We start from the raw sequence: 17,039 nt of genomic DNA on the forward strand, positions 1-17,039 counted from the left end.
CTCTCTCAAAAAAAATTAAATGTCAAAAAGACTCAGGATTACACTTATGACTAATTGATTTTCAACAAAAGTGCCAATGCAATTCAATGAGGAAAAGACAGTTTTTTTCAACAAACAGTACTGGGAAAAGTGGATAACCACAAGAAAAAACATGAATTTGGGCTCTTTCCTACACCATACACAAAAATGAACTCCAGAGCCAGCCCTGGTCAAAGTTCGGTATGCTCTGCTTCGGCAGCCCAGGTTCGGTTCCCAGGTGTGGAACCACACGATTTGTCTAGCAGTAGCCATGCTGTGGTGGCAGCTCACACAGAAGAACTAGTAGGACTTACAATTAGAATACACAATTATGTACTGGGGCTTTGAGGAGGAGAAAAAAAAAGAGAGGAAGACTGGCAACAGGTTTGCTCAGGGCAAATCTTTCCTAGCAAAATTAATTGATCACAGCTTAATTTTTAAAAAAAATGAATTCCAAATGTGCACAGACCTAAATGAAAGAGATAAAACTTTTAGAAGAAAATATAAGATAAAATCTTTGTGACCTATTGTTAGGCAAAAAGAGTTCTTGGAAATAATGCCAAAATCACAACATTAAAAAAAATTGATAAACTGAACTTCATCAAAATTAAAAACATCTGCATTTCAAAAGATACCACTAAGAAAACTAAAGAACAAGCCACACACTGGGAGGAAATATTTGCAACTATTTCTGATAAAGGACTTGTATCCAGAATATACAAAGAACACTTACAACTCAATAATAAAAAGACAAACCCAATTAAAAATGGGCAAAAAGATTTGAATAGATATTTCACCGAAGAAGACATATGAATGTCTAATAAGCACATGAAAAGATGCTGATCATCATTACTCATTAGGGAAACACGAATCAAATCTACAATAAGACAGTTCAAACCCCACAGGATGGCCGATACTAAGAGAGACAGGAACAAGCACTGGTGAGGATGCAGAGCAACAGGAGCTCTCACACACCCCTGGTGGGCACATGAAAGGGTGTAATCACTTTGGAAAGCAGTTTGGCAGTTTCTTAAAAAGTTAAACACAAATCTACCACATGATCCAGCCATATCTTCCCAAGTGAAAGAAAACATGCCCATATGAAGATTTGTAAGTGAATATTCATAGATTATTCGTAATTGTGAAATAGTGGAAACAGCCTATATGTCCGTCAACTGGAGAATAAAGAGTGATGTCTCCATGAACTGCTACTCAGCCATGAAAGGAGCAAAGTACAGGCATGCCCTGCAACACGGAGGAACCGCAGAGACACCACGCTGAGGGAAAGAAGCCACATACAAAAGACCACATATTGGGTGATTCTACTTAGAATGAAACGTTCAGAAAAGGCAAATCTACAGAGACAGTAAGGAGACTCGTGGTTGCTTGGGACTGGGAGTGGCAATGGGAACTGACTGAAAACAGGCAAGAGGCATCTTTCTGTGGTGATGAAAATGTTCTAAGTTTGGATTGCAGCGACGGTTGCACAACTCTGTAAATTTACTAAACATCATTGACTTTTACACTTAGAATGGGCAAATTTTATAATACGTAGATTATTTATTCTCAGTACAGCTCTTCAAAATAAATAAAAGCCCCAGGAGCCAATTTGAAGAGGCTCCCACTGGCCAAAGCTGGGAAATGAGCATCACTAAAGATAATGACTGTAAACGATGCCAACACAAATACTTTTAAATCCATAAAATAATTATGATACTAAGAAAGACAAAATTATTTGGTCACCATTGAAGGATGCTAGTGAACCAACTCATTATTATGTCAACTGGTCATAAAGTAATGCTGACGTTATTCTGACTCCATAAACACTATTCACTTCTGCGCCATATAATTACCAGAATATTGTGTTTCTTCACATTTTTCTCTAGACTTCATCGTTGCTTTGCTTTTTGTTTGCTTAGTTTTTTAATGTATCTATCATCAATTTGCCTATAAACTCTGCACAGTGTGTATAAATCACCTCTTAATACAACTAGAAAAGCGAACCAATCGGGTATTCTATTCCGTTCAGCCTCAGAGACAGCATCTTGCTCAGCCCCAGCCTCCTGCTCCAGTCTGAACGGCTGCTTCCTAAGCCCGCTGCCCACCCTCTTTACTCACCTCAGCCACAATTCCCTTAGACTTTTTGGGGATCTGTCCCAGCTCCTTCCCCTTTCTTGGCTTACTCCCTCATTTTTGTGAGGGCCGTTCTCAATTTCCTGAGAAAGGGTGCATGGGAGGTAAAATTTCAGACTGCGTGTGTCTGGAACATGCCTTTCCACCCTCAAGCATGATTGGCTGGGTATACAACGCCAGGCTGAGTGCTCTTTTCCCTGAGAAGTTTGAGGCCATTGTTCTCCCAGCTTTCCATGTCGATGTTGAGAAATCTAGGGCTATTCTGATTTTTGACCCTTTGGATGAAACTTGTTTTTGCTCTCTAGAAGTTTCTAGATGTCTCTTCTCATCCCAAGAGTTGTACAATTATATTTCATTGTACGTTGGTGTGCGTCTACTCTGACTCACAGTGCTAGGCACTCAATGGGCTCCTTCAATCTGGAATTCAGGTCCTCCACTTCTGGGAAAAATGTCAAACTATTTCATTGATCATTTCCTCTCCGCTATTTTTTCTGTTCTCTTTTTCTGGAATTCCTATTATTTGGATATTATACTTCCTAGACTGGTCCCCTTAATATTCTTATCTAGTCTCTCCTATTTTCTCTCTCTTTTTGCTCTAATTTATGGGAGATCTCAGCTTCATATTCCATCTTTCTAGTGAATCTTACATTTCTGATCTTATAGTTTTTAACTTCAAAGAGCTCTTGTCGTTTTCTGAATGTTCTTTTTTTCATAGCTGTTCTTATTTGGCAGAAAAAATGCCTGGTCTCTTTGAGCATATTAACACTTGCTTTTAAAGTTCCTTCTCCTGGATCAGCCCATGTCCTCATCCAGACAGCTTCCTTCCTGTGCTGCTGTGGCCCCTTCTTCCAGGTTTCAGGCTGTCTGCAAATGTCTCATGGTTCTTGGCCACTGGTTCTTGAAATAGTATTTTATATCCTTATTTCTAAAATAAGCTCAAAAAGCCAGAAAGTGTCATCTCCTCCCAACCTTCACTGATCTTCGTAGTAACTGCCTCTATCAGCACTTTCTACACCAGATTGGAATGACGTGCTATGTCTGACTCTGATAAAACTATAAACTCCTCTGGGGTAGAGAATGTGCCTTATTTGTCAGCTCCTCGTCCAATGCCTGGCACACAGCAAGGACAATAACTGCTGGATGGACCCAGCTACTGAAGACTCGTCCTCATTTTCTCACACATGGAATCATCACAGACTAGGCAACAGTTGAATAGAATCTCAATTTCCAACCCATATAGAAATTACCCTGACAGTATGCGGGAGGAGGGGACAGCAGCCATAAAACTTAGACACTGCTTTACAGTTTGTAAAGGGGCTAATATCTCATTTAATACTACAGATACCTAAGCAGCCTCTACTACTCCCATTTTACTATTGTTGCCTCACTTCCAAAAACATGCGACTCGAAAGTTAAGCCATTCCAAATCCTGGCCACATACCTGAAGGCTGGCCATGTCCCAGAACCCATCCAGGTCTGCACAGGTGGTATCCTTTTCGCTTTGTTTGTATTTCAAATTGTCCACCAGTTCTTAAAACCGTTTGAATATTTCTGCCTTAAGGAGTCTTTTTTGACCAACTGCGAGGGGAATAAGATCTTCTGCTAAGGGAAAGATGAGATTTTTAAAAGCTAGAGAACAAAACAGGACCTTGGTTGCAAGTCAGCCAGCTGATAAGACGACCTCACCCCAAATATCCTGGGGCTTCCAGAATCAAACTCTTACCTTAAAGCAAAACAAAAAAACATCGACTACAAAACTTTGTCATACAAATACTGAGCATTAACTGTCTGCTTCCGTTCCCACTAAAACGTAGCCATATTCATTCTCATATATGTTACTACATAGTAAACAGCATTCCGCTCACCTTGTATTTTACAAGAATTCAACCTCAAACAACTCACTGTACATCAGCATCTAAGGACTTCACACAGCACACAAATGAGTTTTTCTAAAAAGCTTCTCCGAATAAGATTAAGGAAATATCAGAAAATTTGTTCCATATTTATTTAGGTCATTTTCATTCAGAAAATATTTTGCATAATTAAACAATACTAGGTATAGATGTCACTCAAAAAGTCATAAAAAATCTAATAATAAAATAGGCAGACGTTTAACTCCCAGGAATAATGGCTAACATTCTAATTACTTACACCTTATAAGTCATCTACCATTTTAGCACAGAGATACTAGTGAACATATGTTGAGATATGAAAATTCTTGCTATTTTGAATAACAAAACTATAAAGTTCAGCAACACTAGATTTTTGTTTCAGATAAACTTAAAAATATTAAAATAAACAATGTGGAGCCAGCCTGGTGGCCAAGTGGTTGGGTCCATGCACTCTCCTTCAGCAGCCCAGGGTTCACTGGTTCAGATCCTGGGCCCGGACCTACACACAGCTCATCAGGCCATGCTGTGGTGGCATCCCATGCAGAAGAACTAGAATGACCTGCAACTAGGATATACAGCTATATGTCGGGGCTCTGGGGAGAGGGAAAAAAAGAGGAAGATTGACAACAGATGTTAGCTCAGGGCCGATCTTCCTAAATAAATAAAATAAAATAAACAAAGCTAAGACAAAAAACATAAATGTTCCCTCCCCTTTGTTTGGAATCTATGCTTCAAGCTTCCTTTCCCACTCAAGGCAGTCGGTCAATATTAATTCCTCTCTTTCATATCGGAGAATCTTTCTAAAATTATGACATATGTTTCAGTTTTACAAATGTTTCTCAAACTAATATCTAAGTATTAGCAATATGACACTTGTACAATAGTAATTTTCCAGAGTTGATGCTTATTTTATGAACTGTGATATATTAAAATCCATAAATACAAGTTGATATCCTATACATGTCCATCTTTCTACACCTAAAACTTATGTGGATGGTTAATGCCAAGAGCCACTTTCCAAGCTAATATTTCTAGTTCTTTCCGTTCTCATTTATCAGAGATGAAACAGAAAGAACCAGACATGCCTGAGTCCTGTCTTTGGTTCTGGTATTGCCCGTGGAACTAAGACTAACCCCACTGCCCAGAGTAAGTTGAAGCTAAACCCTGTAAGACTGGAATTACAGTGTCAGGGCCTCACAGATTTGAATCAGTAGGCTTTGCTTGTCCAAGGGCAGTAGTTCTCAACACGGGTCAATTTGGCCCCCCCGGGGACATCTGGCAGTGTCTAGAGCACATTTGTCACAAACCAGAGGAGTGCTACTGGTCCGGGACGTTACACAACATCCTGTGATGCAGAGGACGGCCCCACAACAACAATTATCCAATCTGAGTGTCAGTAGTGCGAGTTGAGAAACCCTGGCCCAAGATAAATTGAATCTGTTTCTTTATAAAAAGCATCTTAGCAGGAGAAACTGAGGATTGTTTTTTTCTTAGAAGAGAAATTTAGCTGTTTATATCTAATGAGAACTTAATTAATGAGAAAGGAGACTTGGCTTAGATCCGACATTATTTAGTTGGGTAAATTGCTTATTATCTCAATGTCTCAGTCCAACAACACAGTGGACTAGCTCATCTCTAAAATCCCTTACAATCATAAAACCTTACGTTCTACAAACAGCTGAAGTGGCTCTGAAATACACTCATTCATAATAGAACAAATGAGTATTAAAAGTATAGGAAGATAATATTTCTCCTCTATTTGATTGTCAAAGCCCAAAAAAGTGGTTAGGACTGCAGTGGAAAAGGTGTGAGAATCTCCTTGCTACATTCACTCAAGAACATAGTATGTCATCATTTCCTGTGTGATGTGGAGCGTTGGGGCCTTTCTCTGGATGCAGTCCTCTGATCTGTGTCCAAGGCATTTAGGTGACATGGCATTTAGGTTCCCAAACAGGAACTCTAATTTTCAGTCTTCATAGTTGGAGAAACATAATCCTATCTCATGATTTAGTGGGCCAAGGAGCCTACCATCATCTCACTCTATCCTTCTTTTACAAAATAAACATTAACTTAGTTTCTTTGAGGAAAAAAAAAGGTATGATAAAATAGGAACTCCCATATTTTGCTGGAGGGAATGTAAATTGAGGTCTTTATATATTTGCACAGGAGAGGATTGAAAAGCATCCAAGCTTGTTCTTTGCAGGCTTGACAGTAATACTACCAGACTGAACTCAATGGAAACAACCAGAAACGGGCCTACTAAGTAAATCGTGGTGTAGCCATACAATTGGATACCACGCGGCCATTAAAACACACACACACAACAGCATGAGAAAGTTCTTAAAGGACTCAAATGCAATATCTCCTACATTTAACATTAAATGAAAACAGAATAGTATGCTGTTTACGTTAAAAAAATTTTTATCTATGTATGCATTATGTATCTCTGGAAGAATTCACAAGAAATGAATAACACTTGCCTCTGTGGAAGGTTCGAACTGTAGGGTTGGGAGCAGAGTCGGAAAAAAGGCTTCTCACTTGTACCTCTTTCTATCTTTTAAGTTAGGAACCACATGAATATACTAGCCATTGAAAAAATTTTTAATTTAAAAGATAAATAAAAATCACTTAATGTCAGTTTCCTCCTAATTCATCTACGTATTATATTAAGGTTAAAAATAGTTTAATTTTGGTTTTAACTGTCTAGACATTAATACAAAATGCTTACACTGGGAACAAACGCACAGACCTGAAACACAGCACATGTCATTGCTGAGATGTCTGATCTTCATTTATTTCAAGTGATGGGACTTCTTTTATTGGAAAGCCGTGTAAATTTTCAGTAGTAGTTTCATTTTTATTTAAGACACGATCTATAGATTAAAGAAAACATTACATATACATTTCAAAGCAGCAACTCCTAAAATGACATCCCCCACAAGACAAATTTCTTAAATCCTTCAATTTTTTCAACATTGAAATTTAAAATTTTATTTCTGCCTCAATGATTTCATTCATCAGATCTCCTTTTAAAGTGTCTCCAATGTTCTTCATCTCTTCAAATTTACATTTCGGTCCCCCTCTCAGTCTGTAGTCCTCATTCCAGCTCTGTCTCCAGATAGCCCTCCCCATGCTTTTCCGTGTCTTCTGAACCTGAGATCACACCCTGAGCTACACGGTGAGCCATATGGTGAAAAGGGCTCTAAACAATCTCTGATAAATCATAACCCAGAGAAGCAAGTAAAAAATTCATTAAAATACCACACCTGTGCTCCCAACTGTCAGAGAACTCAAAGGATGGCGTAATTCATCAGAATCTTGATGTACTGAAGTTTTACTTTTGCATGCCAACATTTCTTTTGTTACTTCTGGAGCCTCATAACTAAACAAGAGCAAAAATACACTTCATGAAACATGAACCCCATATATCTCCTCGAAGGATTTCAAAATTATGTTGTTTTTTTTAAAACATGGGATAAAATAGAAATATGTTTCTGTTTTTTAACCGTGTCTAATCTGGAGGGAAAAACCATAAACTCCTCCAGTGGGAAGGCCCGTCTCTGCTCCCTGTGATGAGATCCACAGATGCGAAGACCTCTCAACCGGACATATGCACTGAGGAGTTGATGAGCAGCATCAAACTGATTTTTTCTCCACACTTTACAAGTTAATCATTTTGTCTTTAGAGATAGTTTTTATAAAGTAATACTCAGTAAAAAAAAAAACACACAAACAAAAAAAGCCAAACCATGTCTGAGCTACAGTGTAGCAATTTCTTCTTTCTAAAAATTTATTTCTAAGTGTTATAATAAAGTCACTTCTTAAAAGCAAAAAAAAAAAAAAAGAAAGCAGATTGAATCATGAAAATAATAACAATGCACAGAAAATATCAAACCTGTCAAATACATTATTGTAGCCTTCTGAAAAATTTTTTGGAAAGGTCAAATTTTCATGATTTATAATGAACATAGTTTACTAACTAAATAACTTAAAAAGCACAGGCCAAATCTAAGAAAGGCATTCGTTATGCATGTCAGCAAGGAATTCATTAATAACATCTCATTCTTACACTTCTGCTTTTGAAGAGATGCAGCTGTAACTGGCTGTCAAAGTAGCGGTGCTTGTTGGAGTCCTAGGTGTTACGTCATAGCACCTCAGACCATCTGGAGGCCGAAACAGAAAATCTACCAGTGCGAAGGATGGCCTCCCTTTCATTTATGCAGGATTTGTCTTAGGTAACTTTTCCACTTTTGATAAGACTCCATCTGGATCCCTTCCGTTTGTCACACTGGTTTGTGATTCCAAAGTATTTACTTCACTCTCAACTTTAAAAGACACGACCTGGATGTGAATAAACAGAACAGAGTGAGAATCTCTCTTCTGGGGATATATTCCACCAATTTTTTAGGCCCGAAAATGTGAAAGTTAAGAGATATGTCCCATGTACATAATTTAAGAGACAAAAACAAATACAATTAAATATTGACATGGAGTCAGAAGACCAGCTACATAAACCATTGCTATGGTCCAGAAAGAGGGACAACCAATCCATATTTAAAAAACTAAATAATAGGTTTTAGGTATTACCAAAAATTAAAATATATGAAAACTAAGGTGGAAAAATTCACTCACCTACCAAATACATATCTTTTTACTTAAAATATGTTGATAATTACAAAGGTTTGAGAATCAGAAATCCAATGTTTATTGGATTACTAGTATTGTCAAGGACAAAATCTCTTTTTTAAAATAACTTTTGATTATTATAAATAACTTTATCATCTGAGCAAAACTATTTTTCAATGTGACACAGTAAGATCAAACAAATAAAATGTGAAGCACATTTTCTTTTTCAAGTCAATCTGTTATTTGGTATTTTTTTTACTGTAATATAATTGGCATACAACATTACATTAGTTTCAGACATACAACATAATGATTCAATATTTGTATCTTGTGAAATGATCACCACAATAAGTCTAGCTAACATCCATCACCATGCACAGTTACAAATTTTTTCTTGTGATGAGAACTTTTAAGATCTACTGTCTTAGCAACTTTCAAACATACAATATTATTAACTGTAGTCACCATGCAGTACATTACATTCTCTTCTTACTTATTTTATAACTGGAAATTTGTACCTTTTGACCACCTTTGCCCATTTAACCCACCCATTTAAACATAATTTTTAGAGGTTTCTACGTTTCTGATTTTTAATGAGAGATGAATTGAAAGCAGAGTATTTCTACCTGGACAAGAGTTTAGGGTAACACTGTCCCTGAGGCCTGTGTGGTCGCAAAGGTAGACACCTTTGCTTATCAATGATCCTTAGGGAGAAAATCAACCTCGAGGGAGGAGCTGTGAGGCCCAGCTGCTCATCTGTGAAGAGTCACCCTGTACTGCCTTCCTTGGAGGATCTATGTCTGATTTTTGGTAAGAATCTAACCAGGTTTCTTACACTTTGGCATAAGTTTTTTTTTTTTTTTTAAGGCTAAGGAATTGTAGCATGGATTATAAATCAAGGGATTGGGTCCTTGAAATGGTGGCTCTTTTTGAAGACTCTACCAGGCACTATGCTAGATGCTATCAGAAACGTCAGGTGATTTAATTCTTGAAACTACTCTACGTAGATATTACATGTTACAGCTGGAAGAACAAACTCATAACTTCCCCAAGATTATATAGCGAAGTGAGACAATATGCAAACTCAGGGCTAGCTGAGTCCAGAGTCGGTGCATTTCACCCACCACACCCATCTCCTAGCTGATGCTCACATGAAGGTTTCCGTCAGCTGTGTTTTTATTTTCTCTCTTCTGTTAACCAAACTACACATTCTCTACCTATAAGGTTTTGAAGATGAGACACCTCACAAGCCATAACAGTAAATACTCTTGATGCTTCCTTGTGCTTCAAGAGGTTTTCACACATGTGGAGTTACCCTCTTGAAGCAGTTCTGTAAGCTTAATTTCAGCTTCATGAAAATAGCAATGAGATTTTCAAAATGTCTAGAAATAGATGTTTATACTCTACCTTGCCCGGTTATTTTTTTATCTTTCCGGCAGGCCTTCCTTGATTGGGTACTTTTCTTTCTGTTTTATTATCTAAAATAAAAATGACATAAGAGATCCATTTTGACTAGATAGAAAATTCTGCATTAAAAGTACTAGGTAAGGGGCCAGTCCGGTGGCATAGCAGCTGAGTTCACACACTCTGCTTCGGCAGCCTGGAGTTTGCTGGTTCAGATCCTGGGCATGGACCTATGCACTGCTTATCAAGCCATGCTGTGGCAGGTGTCCCACATATAAACTAGAGGAAGATGGGCACAGATGTTAGCTCAAGGCCAATCTTCCTCAAAAGAAAAAAAAATTAAAAAGTACTAGATAATTTGGGAAAGAAAAAGGGCAACAATAGGAATCTATGCCTTAAAGGATTTTATGATTAAAAGTCATATTTTAGAATATCCTATTTAATATAGCCTGTTTAAATATGATAAAAACAGATAAAACTTCCTGCCAAGTATAGGATATCTGTTTTCAAAACAAAAGGTGCTAAAGTATCTTACCTTTTGCCTCTGACTATCAAATGCATATTTATTATAGAAAATCAGGAAAAGCAAAGCACAAAAACAATGCAAAAAAACTCACCCCAGAGGGGCTGGCCCCGCTGCGCAGCAGTTAAGTTCACGTTTCTGCTTTGGCAGCCCAGGCGCTCAGATCCCGGTGCGGACCCACCCACTGCCCGTGGAAACCATGCGGTGGCGGGTGTCCCACATATAAAGGAGAGGAAGATGGGCACGGATGTTAGCTCCCAGCCACTCTTCCTCAGCAAGAAAGAGGAGGACTAGCAGCAGATGTTAGCTCAGGGCTAGTCTTCCTCAAAAAATAAATAAATAAAAATCACTCAAGATGACATTATTCAGAAATCATCACTGCTGACAATTGAGGGTATGCTTTTCCAGTTTTTTTCCTATGTTCACATATTCACATACATATTTTAGAATTGTGATCACACTGTTCAGAATATGACCTGTTTTCTTTGCCCACTTAATATACCCTGAACCATGTCATGAAGTGTCTTTCACAGGATCGTTCTTAAACGGCACACTGTATTCCACCAAACAAATGGGCTGTAATTTACTGGGGCCATTAATCTTCACTTTGTGGCGCTGCCCACCGATGCACATACTCCACCGCTTGAGCGCCCACTGTGTGCTAACTGGATGGTGGGGCACTGAACCTGTCTTCGGGACCTGGAATCTCCCGTTTCCTCCTCGCCTACTCAAAGACGTACACGATGACTTTAAAAACTGAACACGAAAAACCTCAGGGACCAGAGCATTCTACTTCAGCCACTGATGAAGGAACAGTTCTCACCTCGCGCCGCTCGTGTGGCCGGAGCGGCGGAGGCTGCTCCCGCGGAGGCTGCACTGGTGGCGCCTGCCCCCGCGGTCTGCTTCGCTCTTTGAGTCATCGACCGAGTGGTTCTCACGCACGTGGGCATTGCAGGCTGCCCTGCTGCGGGAACCACGAAATTAAATGCTTTCGGTAATTACTGAAGCATTGTTGCGGCAACCTCAGAGCTTACAATAATTGCTAACACCCCTACCTGTTTTCTCGTTGGACACTTTCTTTTCAGAAGTTTGTCTTTGACCAGATCGTGTTGCTCGAACATCACTCCCATTAGCGATCTATTTAAAAGATTAGGTGCTACGTGATTTAATTGCTTAATGAATCAAATCACCACATTTTCAATCGGTATTTTGACCCCTCATCTGAAATCTGACTATTATAAATGACTCAGCAAAAAATCCATCACCCCAAATAAGATGAGATGAAAACGTTTTCCATTATATAGATGTCCTTACAAACTTTTTGTAGAATCCTTGAATTTTGAAAATGCTAACAGCCTAAGCTATTCAAAATAGCTGACTATAATCTTCTGAGAGTCCTTAAACATACCAGCATGTTTTTGCTTCAAAACTTTTGAATTTTGTCTGGAAATGTCTTCTCCTGCATAGAAAACTCTTCCCACAGTGCACTCTCCAACTTCCTTGGAGACTTCATTCAAAACGCCACCGTCTCAGCGAGGCCCCATCAGAAGCCCACCCTGTACCAGCTTCAATACTTCCCATCTGCCTTCTCTTTATTTTATTTCCCGCATAATATTTATGACCATCACATACTATATATTTTTATTTTCATTGCCTATCTCACATGTAAGCTCCATGAAAACAGGGAATTTTGTTTTATTCATTACTATATCCTAGAGCCTAGAGGAACATGGTAGTGACTCAATTTATTGAATACATGAAATGGAGCCTTCTCACCTGATAAAGAGACATACTATTTACCTCCTTGCCCACTTCACTGTATTTTAGTAATCGTCCTATTAACTTTGTCCATAATGGTGTTCTGAAGACCCATATGTTCATCCCCCACCCTACGTGCTTTATATCCCTATCTGCATTTTATCATAACATGGATACATAATAGAGCCCAGTAAACACACAGAGTGACACACAGAGTTGGTATAGATCTCATAAGGGATGTTTGGCGATGAATATTTCAAGTGAGTACTTCCTTAGCATCTAGCCAAAACTGCTCTATGTCACCATACCAATAACAGGGAGTTTGGTACTGTTAACTCTAGTAAAATAATCACTCTGATTGAAGCTGATAATAGATTTAAAATGAATTTACTTACTCTGAGAAAAGGAGCATAATTCGTCATTTTAGTAACAATTATCTACTATCAACTAGACCCTAGTCAGCTTCATTTGGGCTTTGGCCTTTGACCTGGCAATCCATACAAGATGGAACAGCATTAAAACAGTCAAAAGAAGATAAAGTTAAAAAAATGCACTGCCATAATTTACTTGCATGTCTCATTACAAAATAAAGTTTCCATTTTAAAGTTAAATTTTACCCTTAGTCATCTAACCCTTAATCATTTATGGCAAAAAGATACTTGCCAAAAAGATACCTACTAACTTAAATTACTCTCCTTTCTGGTTCTAGTTTGATTTAAATTATGCTTAAAATCTTCAAAACTTATTCATATTTCTCAGTGAGCACAAAGGAGAAATTTCATACTGTATTTTCCAGGTATTAGAATCCTTGTTAATATGATGAACTGGAAATATTTGGAAGGGGTCGATGAAGAGACTAGAGTATTAAGATCTCTTCTCTCCTGTTTATGAAAAGATACTGCACAGCTTACTTTCTTAGCTTTGACAGTTTGCCTTCAAATCCAATGATTATGTGCACTTGTCCTCTGTCCATAAGAAAATGGAGACCTGATCACAAAGTATGGAAGAAATCCAGCAAGAGAAGGACTGATTAAAAGTGATAAGATATTTATCAACTCTAAAATTCCTGAAGAAGCACAATCAGACTTCTCCTCTAGATTAGGAGCCACTTGCTTCTCCAAATCTCAGGGAAGATCTAGTGCTGAAGAAACCAGGCACAAAGTAAACAATATTCAGCGATGGCTATCGTCTAAGTAGAATAAAAATCTACCGGTGAATCGTATTATTTAACACAATAATGTGTGCCTTTTTCCCCCTACATATAACACTTTGTAAATAGCTGTTTACAGTTTAGACCAATGACTGGTGCCTTACATACTCTTGAGAAGCCGGATTAAATTCAGCCTCTTCCAAGAGGTCTTCTCTGATGTTCCTCCAAACAGAAACAATCTCGCCCTCCTCTAACACATACACACCATATTTTTCTATATCTTTCCAGCTTGAGCTACATTCTACTAATTTAGGCCACTTCCATGTTATCCAAAGGTCACATGCAGAGTAATCAAAGGTCTCTCAAATAAATCAATGACATTCCTGAAGCAAAAAAAACAGGCAATATCTTGAGCTTTTATGTTATTGAATTCTTATTTAAATCAGGAATGAATACACAGCCAACAAGAGACTACCTTGAAAAGAGCAAATCACCAGTGACTACCTAATTTACAAATCCAGCTGCCTGTGTTCAAACTTCATCCCTCTTGACTCATGGATCATTCTCTTCTTTAGATCACCCCTCCTCCAGCTTCTGTCCTGTTTTAGCTCTCCTGCCAATCTGACCTATCACTGACCTGACTTCTGCCCACTTGAAGGTGCTCTCTAGACCTCACTCTTTCACAATGTGTATATCTTTACTGGAGTGCTCTCATTTAGCCCTACAGCTTAAACCCCCATCCGTACTCCCAATATCATACCCTAAATCCACATCTCAGCATGGATCTCCGTCCTGATTTTCAAATTTTTATTCCCAACTGCCTGTTATCCAGATGGCCCAAATGAGCTGCAGAAAAAGCATTATCAATATGCACCCACTTAGGCATGTTCCTTTTCCTGCCTTCCACACCTCTTTCAGCAGCAGCACAATTTATATGGTTGCTCAAACTAATTTATCTTCAGAATCATCTTATCTCCAATTCTTCAATTTCCTTCACCCCTCACCATCTGCTTGGTCCCCGTCAATTTCTCTCCTGAGATGTCTCACACCTATTTCTTCCTTTAAGCCCACTGCCCCAGTCCCCTTATCCTGTCTCATCTATTCTATCACGACAGTCTCACTACAGTCTTCCTACCTATAAGTTCTTCCCCTTCCAGACTACAATCTTCCAGGCTAGGGTAATCTTCCTGAATTATTCATCTGATCATGGTACAAGCTCATGTATAAGCCTCTCTTGACTCTTCGCATACAACAGGGTGGACGCCAAATCCTTCACCCGGCCTTCACCGTCCAGCCCGGCTCTGACTGCTTTGCTAGTTTTATCCCTTGTCAACCTACCTATGGCTGCACCGAGAGACCTGATCTTTATCTTCTGAACTATTAGGATGTCACTCCCGGCTCCTGCCAACTAGCTAAGTGAATAAAGGGACTACAGGGAAAGGGTTATTTTAGTCATTTAAACTCTCAAAGAATCGCTTCTTGGCCTCTTGGCTAAGATCAAGTATAATCTCTTAAAGAAAAGTCTTGTTAAGAACTATTCCTGAATATCAAGTTATGATACTAAATTTACCTTTTTTGGTTGGTGTGCTGGTATTGATGAAAGAAAAATAGGCTTATTGGGTCAATAAACACCCACTATAAATGGTTGTCGCTGAGGTTTCTCTCTTAATTTTTTTAGTCACTTTTCCTCTAGGTATTTCCGGAGCATTTGTCTTCGTTGATCACTTAGAAGAGACTTCGCTGATCCTAAGCAGGGGGGAAAATAGCATATAAAATGTTCAAATAAAAAGTTATCCAAATGTCTAAAATACCATTGTCTAACTTCAACAGCTGCTAAGCAATACTTTCAGAAACATCGTATTGATTCCTTAGCACGCTAACCACACAAGTCATTTCAACCCCTATTCTTTTAAAATTTCTCTCCCTTTTGCCTTTTCTTGTTCACAAATTAACTGCTTGCCATCCACTAAGCATGCATTACTTCACTTTTAAATTAATTAACTTCTGTGATCACCCACCTCCAAGCTGACCTCCAACAATTCTCACCTCCTGGTAGTCACGCCCTTGTGTTGTCCCCTCCACACAGAATAGGGCTGAGCTGTGTCACCAAGAAAAGTGTGGGAATGATGGAGTGTGGCTTCCAAGACTGGGTCATTAAAGACAGTGCCGCTTGGCCCTTCTCTCTCAGATCACTTGCGCTGGGGAAGTCAGTGGCCATGTGGAGCCTTAAGGAGACTCAAGCAGCCCTATGGAGACGCCACATGACGAAGAACTAAGGCCTCCTGCCAAAAGCCAGCATCCACTTGCCAGTCATGTGAGTGAGTCATCTTGGAAACAGCTCCTCTAGCCTCAGTCAAGCTTCAGAAGCACCCCTGGATGACACCTTGACTGCAACCTGCAGAACCACCCGGCTGAGCAGCACCCAAATTCCTGACCCACAAAAACTGTATGAAATAATAAATGCTTGTTGTTTTAAACCATTAAGTTTTGGGGTAACTAACACAATTTTTCCTTTGAGATTAAGGCTAGTTGTCAGATTCCTTACCTCTCACCTATGATTCTCAACTCAGGTTTCTACTATGTATTCTCATGTTTATTTAAACTTGTTTAAAAAATATGAGCAGCTACTATGTACCAGACATTTTTAGGAAGTAAGAATAAGAGAATTTCTGCCCCTGAAGGGCTCACAGTATCGTGGGGGAGATGAGCACAGTTTCAATTTGGTTTAGCATGGATTGAAGACTACGAGAATGCACAATTGAGAATCAGTATAAACCTGTCTGGGGAGGTCAGGAAAGGCTTGTCAGAAGAGTGAATACCAGAGAAGGGTTCTGAAGAATGAGAGTGTGTTTGCCCACTGGTTGAGGGTTTAAAATAATCCAGGGAGATGACTGCACAACTCAGTAAATTTACTTAAAAAACGGCATTTACTTAAATGGGTGAATTTTATGGTATGCAAATTCTACCTGAATAAAGTTGTTTAACAGAAATAATCCAGGCAAAGAACAGAAGATGCGAAAGCTCAGATGATGAAGTGGTTAATCATCGATGAAACCCCTATATCCTCAACTTCCCTGAAGTTCCTGTTCCCTTCATCTCTTGATTTAACCGAAACCTGACTCTCCCCTGAAGACAATGCTCCCCATGTTGTCCTCTCAAGTGGTTTACTGTTTTCTTCTCCCACAAAGGTCATATCAGTGGGCCTGAAGCGGGCCAGGGTGGGGGGTCGTCCCTCATTGCTGTTTCTCAATTATTTCTTCCTCTTCAGTAAAACAGCCCAGCTTTATATTTCACATCATCAGACCATACTAGACAGTACCCTGACTTGCCATCTATAGATGGCAAGTTCTTCTCTCAGTATTTTACAATTTAGTAAATGGCCACTCCATTTTTTTAGTTGCTCAGGCCAAAACCCTTAGAACCAACCTGACTTTTCTTTATCAACCTACATCCACTCTATTAGGAAATCCTATTGGTTCAAACTTCAAAATATAACCAGAATGAAACCACCCAGGGTTGCCATTCCCACTGTGGT

The 17,039-nt window shown here is 39.0% G+C and overlaps 1 long non-coding RNA gene across 1 annotated transcript; it reads left to right on the forward strand.

The window, feature by feature from the left end:
• The first annotated feature begins 9,376 nt into the window (after positions 1-9,376).
• On the forward strand, positions 9,377-15,984 carry LOC139046589 (uncharacterized). Its single transcript, XR_011506792.1, has 2 exons — positions 9,377-9,479; positions 15,693-15,984. It is a non-coding gene; the product is annotated as an uncharacterized lncRNA (long non-coding RNA).
• The last annotated feature ends 1,055 nt before the right edge of the window (positions 15,985-17,039 follow it).

Source organism: Equus asinus, chromosome 11 (genome assembly GCF_041296235.1).
Source record: "Equus asinus isolate D_3611 breed Donkey chromosome 11, EquAss-T2T_v2, whole genome shotgun sequence".
Classification (NCBI taxonomy): Eukaryota; Metazoa; Chordata; class Mammalia; order Perissodactyla; family Equidae; genus Equus; species Equus asinus.